This window comes from Callospermophilus lateralis, unplaced genomic scaffold, assembly GCF_048772815.1.
Source record: "Callospermophilus lateralis isolate mCalLat2 unplaced genomic scaffold, mCalLat2.hap1 Scaffold_107, whole genome shotgun sequence".
NCBI lineage: Eukaryota > Metazoa > Chordata > Mammalia > Rodentia > Sciuridae > Callospermophilus > Callospermophilus lateralis.
Window position 1 is genome coordinate 842509 of NW_027510917.1, and position 12139 is coordinate 854647.

The 12139-nt window shown below is 37.2% G+C and overlaps 1 pseudogene; it reads right to left on the reverse strand.

The window, feature by feature from the left end:
* Positions 1–6287: 6287 nt before the first annotated feature.
* Positions 6288–7281, reverse strand: LOC143386250 (myristoylated alanine-rich C-kinase substrate pseudogene; annotated as a pseudogene).
* Between the last annotated feature and the right edge of the window lie 4858 nt (positions 7282–12139).

Consider the following 12139-nt stretch of genomic DNA (forward strand, 5'->3'; position numbering starts at 1 on the left):
GAATAGATGTACTCAATATCAGATGCCTCAAAGTATTCCCTGGTCTATGGAATACAAGTCACTCTTACAGGAAAGCAAATATGCTCCAGAAGGAATTTCAAACCATAGTATCACTATCAAAAACTTAAGGAATGCAGAATACAGGGGTGGTAGTTCTTGGAGTGAAGTTGTATCTTCTGTCAATATGTCTATTTAGTGTCTGCAAAACTTAAGTGGATTGCAATGGATATTGTGCACTGCTATAAAGTTAGCCAGGTGATATCCCTAAGTGTAGCTGCTGATTGCTGATCAACACAGCCTTCATAGATACTGATCTTATCATGGAAATTGCTCTATTGGCAAGAGTAATGAGGAGCCCAGAGCAGTGATACATGCCTGATATCCTAGAGGTTGGGGAGACTGAGGCAGGGAGATTGAGAGTTCAAAACTAACCTCAGTAAAAAGTGAGGTGCTAAGCAACTCAGTAAGAACCTGTCTCTAAATAAAATATGAAATAGGGTGGGGATGTGGCTCAGTGATTGAATGCCCCTGAGTTGAATCCCTGGCACATGCCCCCCCCCAAAAAAAAACCCAGAGTAATGAGGAATAAAAATGGTATTTACATGGTAAAGACAGCATTATTCACTCATTATCCTCACCTGTCTTAGTCCATTACTGCTGCTATAACAAAATACCACAAATTGGGTGTTATAGTTTGGATGTAACCTATCCATAAAAACTCATGTGTGAGAAAATGCAAGAAGATTTAGAAGAAAACTGATTGGGCCATGAGACCCTTAATCCAATCAGTGAACAAGTTCCCTGATGGGATTAATTGAATGGTGGATAAAAGTGGGTAGGGTGTGGCTGGGTGAGGTGGGTCATTAGGGCATGCCTTTGGGGTATGTATTTTGTATCTCACAAGTGGAGTTGCTCTATCTGCTTTCTGACATTGTGAGCCACTTCCCTTTGCCATACTCTTCTGCCATGATGTTCTGCCTCAACTCAAGCCCTGAGGAATGGAGTTGGCTGTCTATATACAGACACCTCTGATTCCATGAGCCCCCAAATAAATTTTTCCTCCCCTAAAATTGCTCTTTTCAGTCACAGCAGAAAAAATTCTGACTAAAATAATGGGCAATTATTGAATAACAGAAATTTATTTCTCAAGTTTTAAAGGCTGGGAAGTCCACGATCAAGGCAGATTTAGTGTCTGGAAAGGATGGCTATCTGCTTCTAAAAAGGCACCTTGTGGCTATGTCCTAAAATGTGGAAGGTGTAAGAACATAAAGAACCTAGTTAATTCCCTTCAGCTCTTTTATAAAACTCTAGTCTGTTGATGAAGTCACAGTTTCATGGCCTAATCACTTTCTGAAGGCCCACCTCTTAATACTTTTTCATTGGGGATTAATTTTCAACAGGAACACAAACATTCAAACCATGTTGACCTACAACCATGCTAATTCCTCTGTCAAAATGCAGTTCATTGAGACCTTAATATTTGACATTCCATAGAAAGTTATGCTGGTTCACAGTGGGGTAAGTGAATCTTATGAGTGGTAAGTGGAAAGCAAACTCAATGCTCTAGGGTGACACACGCATGTCAGAAGGTTGGTGATTAACTCCATGGAAGTTGTGTCTGCAACACTACTGAAGTTTTTAGGGACTGAATGATAGTCTAATTTTTTTTCTTTGGATCATAATTAAGCTAGTTGGTCATATTATCTCATTTTTAAACCGGAAGGCGTAGTTCATTTTATATAGTAATTTTTTTCTAATTTGTTAATTCTTATTATCAAATTATCTTTACTAATCTATTGTTTTTGCTTTCTAATACTTTCTACATACTGATAGGAATTGCCATTATTTGAAAAATAATTGTCATTATTTACAAAATTGTTCTCCAAATGAATTGCATAAATTAATACTCCCTTCCAGACACTATAAAACACCACATGCCTTAACAAGCCTCAAGTCCAATGTCATCATTCTTCATAACAGTAGTGAATTAGATATGTAGAAAATCCTATACATTATTATTTTATTAGCATGGGTAAATCTGAATTTCCTTTCTTGTTTTTTGGCTGTTTATATGTTGCCTTTTTTTTTCATCTTACTCACTTGTAGGTACTCTTTAATTTAAATGACTAATAACTGATTATCTAATTTAATTTATAAAGTCATTAGTGAATCCATTGTAATTTTTTGATGTTTTTCTTTTTCTGTTTTCCTTTTTATTTCTACATAGTCTTCTAAAGATATTTGTTAAAATGTTAATATATTCACACACACAAACATATCTTCCTTTATTGTATTATTTCCAGTCCAATGTTATACTTAGAAAATCTTTTTCCTCATTATAAAATTATTCACTTATTTAAAAAATTCACTTATGGTTTCTTACAGCACTTCTAGGGTTGTACTTATTGCATGTATATATGTAATATTTCTTAATTTTAGTGTAAGAAATAAGGTAATCATCTAGATTTATTTTCTTAATAGTTAGCCAATGTGCTATATATTTCATACTCCTTATGTATATTAGTAATAGGGATAGTCTAATTTACAAGGAGACCATAAAAGTTTTGTATTCTTTCGACCATTTAATTGAAATAGAATTGTTTTGGAAACAAGAGAGTTCTTAGAGGTAAACTCTCAATCTCAGAAAAATTGGTAAAGTAACTTATAAAAAAAATTAAAAGAATACCAAATATTTTGAGTTAGCTGACTTCTTTTCAATTTTTTTAGTCAAATTTTTATCACAAATTATTTTATCATTTACAGGAAGAAAAAGAATAGTAACAATATTTGCTTTAAGCACATTGCCACGTTGTTCTTCAAATGTATTTTACAAACCTGGGATAAAGGAATAGTAAGTATGCAGTTCAAATTTACAGTATCTATAAAACATTGTGAAAAGTATAACACTCTGTTTTCCCCAAGAAGTGTATACTATTGTTAAGGAGATAAGATTTGAAATGGTAGATGATGGAAACAGCAATGTGAAAGGGGATGTTAAAGAACATTTAAGGAAGGGTATAGGCCGCTTAAAAGCAGATTGTTTCATTGACTCAATAACATCATCAAAGACCAGGCTTCTCTTCTCTTTCTAATGTCCCATGTGGAGAAAGTGGTTTCTGTCTTTGTGTCTTGGCAGGAAAGAGGAGGAAGGGTAAGAAGGAAGGGAAAGCACCTAAGTCAGAAAATTGAAAACTTTCTCAGAAAGGCTTACTTTATATATTTTGGCCCCAGGTTGATTGTGTATCCACCCTCAGCTGTGAAGGAGCCTGGGTAAAGCAATATATATACACAAACATACATACACACACATACACACACACACATGCACACACTCTCACATAGCCAAATATAACTGTGCTGTGTTAGTAGGGAAGAAGAGATAAAATGAACTTTGGAAAGGGAAACAGCACTGACTCCAGTTGAGAGTTTTCAATTTATTGCTCACCTTGATAAGAGAGTCATTTCTGGACTGCACATTAGTACCTCCCCTATAAAATCCTTCAACCATTCCCTTTCACATCTGAGGGACATAAAAACACATAAGGATAGGTTACAAGTCCTTTCTAATTTAGTAATTTTCTACTTCACCATCTTCATCTCATTCCCCGTTCTCATCAAGACACTTTCTCACAGGAAGCTTTGCGTTTCCCTGACTTGACCACACTCTTGAATTTCACTGCCCTTGTACAGGCTCAAGTGTCTGTTCTGCTTCATGAATTTGTTCCCATTTGTCTTAGTTTATTTTGCACTCTACAACAGAATATCACAGATGGTATAATTTGTAAAGAAAAGAAATTTATTCCCCATAGTCCTGGAACCTGAGAAGTCCAAGATCAAGGTTCCATCATGGTGGGTCATCCCTTGGTAGAGGGCATCACATGGGGAGAGCAAGGGAACAAGCCAACTCAAGTCTCTCTTCCTCCATTTACAAATCCATTCATCCCATCATGGGCCTCCATCTGCATGACTTCATTATTTCTGAATTTGTATATTTACATTTATACAGTCATTGTTTGGTATGCCTCACTTCACAGTTTAAGAACATGTAACAGAAAGAGTGGGAGAAAGGAGATAAGTGGTGGAGACAATAGTTACAAGATATAAATAATATAGCTACCTACATAAGAGAAATCTGAAGAAGACCTGAAGTTCTGTTTCATCTAGAAGGGGAGGGAAGCAGTTTGATAATAATTTGAAGATTAAATGAGTTAATGTAAGTGCCTTGCTTGGTACATGCCCAAAGTGAAATTCAGTAAGTGTCAATTTTCTTTCTTCAATCATTTTCTCACATGTATATAAGTAGATTGCAAAAATATATTAAATAAGTTTTCAGTGCCAAATCCAGAAGCCCAATACAACCTCAGTATGCTTAAGGGTTCTTGCACAATCCTGTGTTAGGAAAGTTGATCTAGGGCAGTTAAGATTTTGGATACGATAGAATGTGGTAGTGCTTAAACTTAAATGTGTATAATGATCACTTTTAAACAATTAAAGAACAACATACATGCACACACACACACACACACACACACTCACAGAGAGAGTTAAAAGGAAGCTTAATTTCACACAGAAGATTTAATAGCCTTGAACAGGGCTTAATTTTCAATTATAAGTTTAGACAAGGTCCAAGTGTCTGTATTTATAAAACAGTATCCAATCATATTAACAAATGATTTAGACTAGATTTTTGGAAACACTGGTTTCACTCATTACAATTATGAAATGAGACAAATCTGAGTTCAAGTGAAGTGTTTTGTTCTTCCTTTTCTAAGTGCATAAAATCTTGGGCAAGCAATTTTTTTTTTATATTTCATTTTCAACTTAAGAAATGGAAACATCATAGGCTGGGGTTGTGGCTCAGTGGTAGTGTGCTCACCCAGCACAGGTGAGGCACTGGGTTCGATCCTCAGCACCACATTAAAATGAAATAAAGATAAACTAAAATATAAATATTAAAAAAAAGAAATGGAAGTCACCATAGTTACTACTTCATAGAATTCTTCAATGAATTCTATAAAGTAATATATTTAAAAGGTTTTGGGGCAGAGGTTAGTAAAGAACTTCCTATAAATTTTAGTTATCATGATTAAAATTATTGGTCATAATGATTATAATCTTGTTCAACACTAGTGAGCTGGTATCAACCAGATATTTAACTTTCCAGAAATCCTATTCATAAGGATTTCAGGATCAAAATTTCCTCATAATTTTATATGCACCTTTGAGGGATTATATTTTTATATGCACCTTTGATGGGGTTATATGTTATATATATATATATATATATATATATATATATATATATATATATATATATATATAACATTTTATTCACATTTATTTTTCGCTTTTAGTGTGCTCACAGAAAATTAGAACACCTTAAGCAGGAGTTTAATAGCAATTTTTGTAAGCAAAGTTACATTCCATCTCTAAGTCAAATTGGTAAAAGCTTCTCCAGTATTTACAAAACATTATAGACAAGATGCTACACAAAACCATTGCATCTGAAGTTTTTTTTTTCCTTTATTCTCAAAGACAACTGGAAAAGAAAGCATTGTCTGCTGTAATCAAAAACATACCACAGTATAAACAGTAACCATTCCACTTATCACAGCTTGGTTGAGTTTAAAATTTGTGATTAAAAGGTCCAAGATGACTGCAGTTTTACAAAAATGGGCAGGGTGAAAAGTTGCAAACTTCATGTGCTTCTGGATATCAAGATTTGTTTTTATACAATAGTCACAGTTAAAAACACCCTGCTGGTAATACATAATTACACTTTATTAAGGTCATAAACCAGCAATAAACAATAAAGCCTATACAACTTGTAGTTCTACTTAATCACTGACTGGTACAGCTAACATGAGATAAGTGAAAAGTTCCTATGGTTTAAATGAACTCCTAAGACTATGATCTTTTTTAAAAATCTGGGTATTGGTGTTTTTTTTTTCTTCTTTCCTTCTTACTCAAGACTTGTAGTGTTGTAAACCTGCCTCACAAAATACATTGTAATAACTTTTCTTAAAACTCCTCGAGCAGTTGGAATGGTGGTAACAGAATGATCTGAGATGGGATCTGTGGGGAAAGGGGAAAAAAAATTTACTGCTAAAAAAAGTCAAAAAAAAAAAAAAAAAGGAAGACGAAATGAAAAAAGAAAAAGAAAGAAAAAAAATCTTTAAAATCAATCCCTGGTTGTAGACAAGTTCTCCAAAACCAGTACCTGGCACCACTCCAACAAACAAATGGGGGAGAAAAGTTCTTCGATTATCTCATAACCTCTGGCCCTTTTACTCTGCCGCCTCTGTTGGGGGCGCTTCTGGACTGCACTCGGCTGCGCCTCCTGTGACGGGGCTGCGCAGGCAGACGAGGCGCAGGCGGCCGCAGGCTCCTCTGCGGACGCCACCTCCTGCTAAGGGGGCGCGCCAGACCCCGCGGCGGAGGGCGCCTCACAGGCGGCGGCGCTGGCCCCGGCCTCCTCCACCTTCTCTGCGGCCCTGGGCTCCTCGCAGGCGGCTGGCTTCTCTGGCGCGAAGGCGGCCTCCTCGGGCTTGGCCTCCTGCGGGTCGCCACCTGCTGCCCCCTCCTCGCCCGGCTGCCTCCTCCCTCGGCGCCACCGCCTGCTCCCCGGTGGCCGCTCCCGCCTCAGCTGCGGCAGCCGCGCCCCCGGCGGCCTCGTCCTTGCCGCCCTCCGCGGTGGCACTGGCAGCGCCCTCGGCCTCACTGCCCTCTCCCGCCTCCTTCTTGTTCTTCTTGAAGGAGAAGCCACTCAGCTTGAAAGACTTCCTGAAGGAAAAGCGCTTCTTTTCTTTTTTTTTTTTTCGGGGTCTCGTCGCTGGGCGAGGGTGTGGCCCAGTCCTCGGCCTTGGGCGAAGACGTCGAGGAGGCGGCCGATGCAGCCGCCCCCTCGGTGGCCGTGGGCGAGCCTGGCTCCTGACCTCGCCTTCTGCGGAGGCCTCCTTCTCCACAGGGCCGGCTCCAGCCTGGGGGGAGGGGGGGGCGGCGGCGGCGGCGGGCTCATCTTTCTCGGCGGAGGCAGGGGACACAGCCCTGCTCCAGGCGGCCACGAGCTCCTCCTTGTCGGCGGCGGGAGTGCTGCCATTGGCCTGCAGCTCCTCATTGGCGCCCGGCTCCGCGGCCGCTGGCGAAGCGACCCTGTTTACTTTCACGTGGCCATTCTCCTGCCCATTCGCTTTGGAAGGCGAGGAGGCCACAGCCACCTCCCCAGGCCTCTCCGGCGGCGGCTTCTCCCTTCGCTGAGGTCTTGGAGAACTGGGCACCCATGATGGCTTCTTCAACAAAGAAACTCAACAGATCCAAGAGGGGAAACGAAGAGCCTTGGGTTGGTGTAAAGACGGGGCGAGCAGCAACAGCAGCAGCAGCGGCAACAGCAGCGGCGGCACGCACACCGGAGGGAGGGGGTGGGGGTGGTGAGGACAGAACAGAACCGATTAAATACACTCCGATAAAAAATTTTAGTGGAAGAGATCAAAAAGCAGCAGCGCAGGAGGGAGGGAAAAAGGTGGAAAAGTCGAGCACACAAAAAAGGAGCCCAAGTGTAGTTTTTTTTTTTTTTTTTTTTTAAAGAAGTAATAAAAAAAAAAAAATCCCAGATTTGTAGCCGCACTGTAGACAAGAGGAAAATGGAGAAATCTCCCCGGTTGCTAATAAGATGCGAGGTCGAAGGCCCAAGTGCCTTAATATATTTTCTGATTCTCAGTTCCTTCCTCTCAGAAAAGTTTTGTTCTTTGTTCCATATTTCACGGCTATTCGTTTGTCATAATTTAAGTGAAAGGTAAAAATGACCCTTTATTTTTTTTCTCTTCAGAGTAACTACAATGACAAGACTTTTGAATGTAGCAGAACTTTAATTGAAGGTTGAGGGGCTATCCTAAGTGCTACATTATAAACAATTTAGAATCAATTAATTACATGTTAGATCTGCTATCTGCATTGGCTGTACCTCCACATATAATATGTCAGTGTCTTGACATCTTGATAATCTTTCTAGCCTTCTTCCTCACTTCCTTTCTGGAATTTTGAATTTTCTCTTAGAGGAATGCAGCTCTCTCTAGCCACCCCTTCACTTATTCATTAAAAAACAAACAAACAAAAAAATCTTTTATTTAAGATTCTAAGAAAGTAATTGTGGTTATAAGTAGCATATAAATAAAAACTAAAGTGTTTGGAAATAAATTTTGGAATGTAGTTATCATATTTAAAGTAAAAGAAAGAAATGAAAATCACCTTAATTTTCTATAATAATTCTACCATATTCAATGGATTTAATTGAATTTAACCCCTTTGACTTCCAGGTCATAAGAACTAAGAAATTATGTTTAATCTCATTTTCTTTACTTGGACTTTGAAGAATTACTTATTTAATAAAATAAGATAGAAGAAAATTAAACATACTTTTCCTTATGTATTCTTTATCCTAGAAACTGTGAATATCTTGCCTTCTATCACAAGGGAATTAAGATTTCTAGTTAGCTTAGTTAAAACAAGAGATTATCCTGTGTTTCCAAATAATCATGAGTTTAAGTGGTAAGATTTCTAACACAACTGTATAAAGGCCCATGACTTCTGGTTTAGAAACTGGGAGTCTTGGTTATTTTAGCAAATCACTTAACTTTCTATTTATTCTATTTTTATAATGGAATGAGATGGATTACTTTTAGGTTGCTGCCTTAGAAAATTAGCAAAAACTAAGTGGTTCAAAGCAATGTAAAATTTTCTTACATCGAGCAAGGCCATTGACCTGCACCTCACTGGAAGAGAATATGGCTCCATATGTCCTTCTGAATGCATGAGGGTAGAATCATTTTCCTCGCCTTAACTTGCCTCTAGAGGTTACCCATATTATCTGACTTAGTTCCCTTCCTCGATCTTCAAAGTCAGCAATGACTCCTATCACACCATTTTGACCTCCTTTTTTGCTTCTTTTCCATTTTTAAAGACCATTGTGAATGCAGAGAACCCACAGAGATAGTCCAGGATTATCTCCTGTTTTAACCTCAGCTAACCAGAAATGTTAATTCCCATTGTCATAGTTGGTAAGATACTCACAGGTTCTAGTAATCTGAACATGGACATTTGGGGGAAGGCATTATTCTTACTACCATATCAGTTAACAGAGTATCTTCAGCATCTTTAACAAACTAAGACTTTATGATAAAGCCCACCACACACCACATCTTTTGAAGGGGGGATGGAGCATTATAAGACAATTCCACTAAGAAATATTTGTCTTTACTCAGTTTGTTAAATAAACCGTAGTAGATATCTGTAGTAAACATTTTTTCTTCTTCTAATATTTCAATTTCTATTCCATCTTCTTTAGATAATGGGAAATTTCTGATCCCTCATGAATGAGTCTCATGACAGTGGTAATTACTTGCCTTGTTCTGAGTAAGAATCAGAAACTGTAGACACCTCACACTAGGTATAACTCACATGACATATGTTGTTAATTTAAAAATGCTTTATCATCTTCATTTCTAATCTCTTTTGCTCTGTCACCCAGGAAACAAAATCTATGAATAATTTTCAATATTTTATCACTACTGTATTATATTATATTTACACTATAGTACACATTTAATTTGTCTTATTTTACATAATTACTTGTAAGTCCTTCTTGTCTTACACAGAAACTTCTTGAGCATAGGGAACAGATTCGGTTTATCTTTGGATCCCCCATAGTACTTTGCATTTAGTAGGAACTCATTAAACTTACTGTAACCAAATTAATTGAGTGATTGTTGTTGAAATATAAATAAAAGAATATAATTAAGAGTAGGAGACAGAGCTACAGCCAAAAGAATTAAGTAACTTAAGTAGAGGTCACATATAGTAGCAAAAACAGAGCATAATCTCAGAGGGATTTTGTCCCTAACACTCTCTTTTTACCTCACTACACATATTCTGGCTTGTCACTATCAATAATATGAATATAAATTGAATTAATTTAGCCCAGATTCTGCCCTTTCACTTTGGTCATAGACAGGCTCCAAATATAAGGGTTGAAATTTCATGAAAGGTCTTGTGTCAAGTTTAGTGATTTCATAAAGGAACGAAGGGTTGTAAATCCAGGTATTAGCACTGTTCTACTGATACTCATCAGAAGATGCACAGCTCAAAATTCAAATACCAGAGATCTCACTACAGTTTTGGAGCATATTATGCATTAAGAAATGGAAAAGAGGCTATTGATTTTCGTTCCCCTCCATGTTTCCTTTTCTTTTTCTTGACATTTTCAGATTGTTTTCTAGTCCCTCTGCAAAGATAAACTGAACTTCCACTCTGACAGTCCCTCACTTTTGTTGTCTTTGAGCATGTCACCAGATCACAGTCAACTCTTTCAGTTTTCTTACCTGTGAAGAAATATGGGAAAAGATACATTCTAAGACTTGGATAAAATATTAGTAATTGAGCAAAGAGATTAAAAATATGTTCACCAAGAAAAAATTTGTACTGAATTAGAATGATTTGAACAATTATCATATTTGTCATTTATTAGTTATGACATTTCCTCTTCATTTTGGAAACATTCTGTTCTTTGCCTGATATTTAATTTGGTATCATTTGATTTAGGATATACTATTCATTAATGAAATACTAGATTAGGTGGATTATTAATAAACAAATAAAATACTCATAATCTTTTAATGGTTAATAAATCCCACACTTGCACTTATTTGGTATAAAATACAATATAAAAGCAAAATTGCTTGATCATATTTTCTAAGAATTGCCAATTTCAGTGTATCTGCCCTAGTAAAGTAAAAACAAGTATTTCTCTCTATATATCGTATTTGAGGGTGTTTTATTTTTATTTTTTATTTATTTGTTTTTTATTTCAGGGATTGAACTCAGGGGCACTTAACAATTGAGCCACATCCTCAGCCCTTTTTATTTGATAGAGGTTTCACCAAGTTGCTTAGGGCTTTGCTAAGTTGTTGAGACTGGCTTTGAACTTGGGATTCTCCTGCCTCAGCCTCCTGAGCCTCTATCATTACAGGCATGTGCCACCATGCCCAACAAAGGTGCTTTATTTTCAAGTACTATGAAATCAAGTAGGCAATATAAGAAGTTGGCAATGTAAGTTAAAACTAGAAAATAAGTATAAATAACAATTGATTCATTTTTTCCTTCCTTTTCTCACTCTAAGTGAAGATCTAACTCTAGGAAGAAGATGGCAAGGCTCTTAGTTCCTAAACCTTAGTTTTTTCATCTGTAAAATAGAGATAATATAATTTAATCTTAAAGAGGATTGAGAGTATCTTTGTCTGACCAAGTGATGGCATGTCACCTAATGCTCTGTCATTTACCATGTGAATTACCTTGGCCAAATTACTTAATTCCTTTGAACTTCTGTTTTATTCATTTGTAGAACAGGACTAATCTATATAAGATGTTTTGCTTTTGAAGGTTTTGTTGTGGGGATCAAATATATTAATGACATGTTAAAATGTTTTTTATGAAGTATTAGAAAACAGATAATGAATATAAAGAAGCTGCCACAGGTACAATTTTTTTTTCTATTCCATAGTGCTGCATGTTCTCAGATTAACAAAAATATTATATGGGGGTAGACTCAAAGTCTTTTCTCTGTACAACTCCCTTCTTACTGTGATACTGATACTTACAAGATACTATTCTCAATGTTTATCTATAGCAAAGACATCAGTGGCCATGGAGCAACTGTCCCATGCTAGCTCTAATCACTGAACAACTACTGGACAATTAATGAAATATCTGCCCCTTGTAGAATTTAGAGGTGGAAAAGAAGAAACAAGTCTTTTAGATGCTATATAAGCAATCAATTACAACAATGCTTTTCCCTCCCTCCCAATCTCCCTCCCACTCCCCTTTCTTCTCCCTCCCCCTCCCCCTCTTTCTTTCATACCTAGGATTGAACTCAGGAGCACTTAACTATTGAGCCACATTCCCAGACCATTTTTTGTATTTTATTTATAGACAAGGTCTTGTTGAGTTGCTTATGGCCTCGCTAAGTTGCTGAGTCTAGCTTTGAACTTGTGATTGTCCTACCTCAACCTCCTCAGCCACTGGATTACAGGCATATACCTGGCAAGTAATTACAAGTTAGTGATTATAAGTTAGTAATTACAAGTTAGTG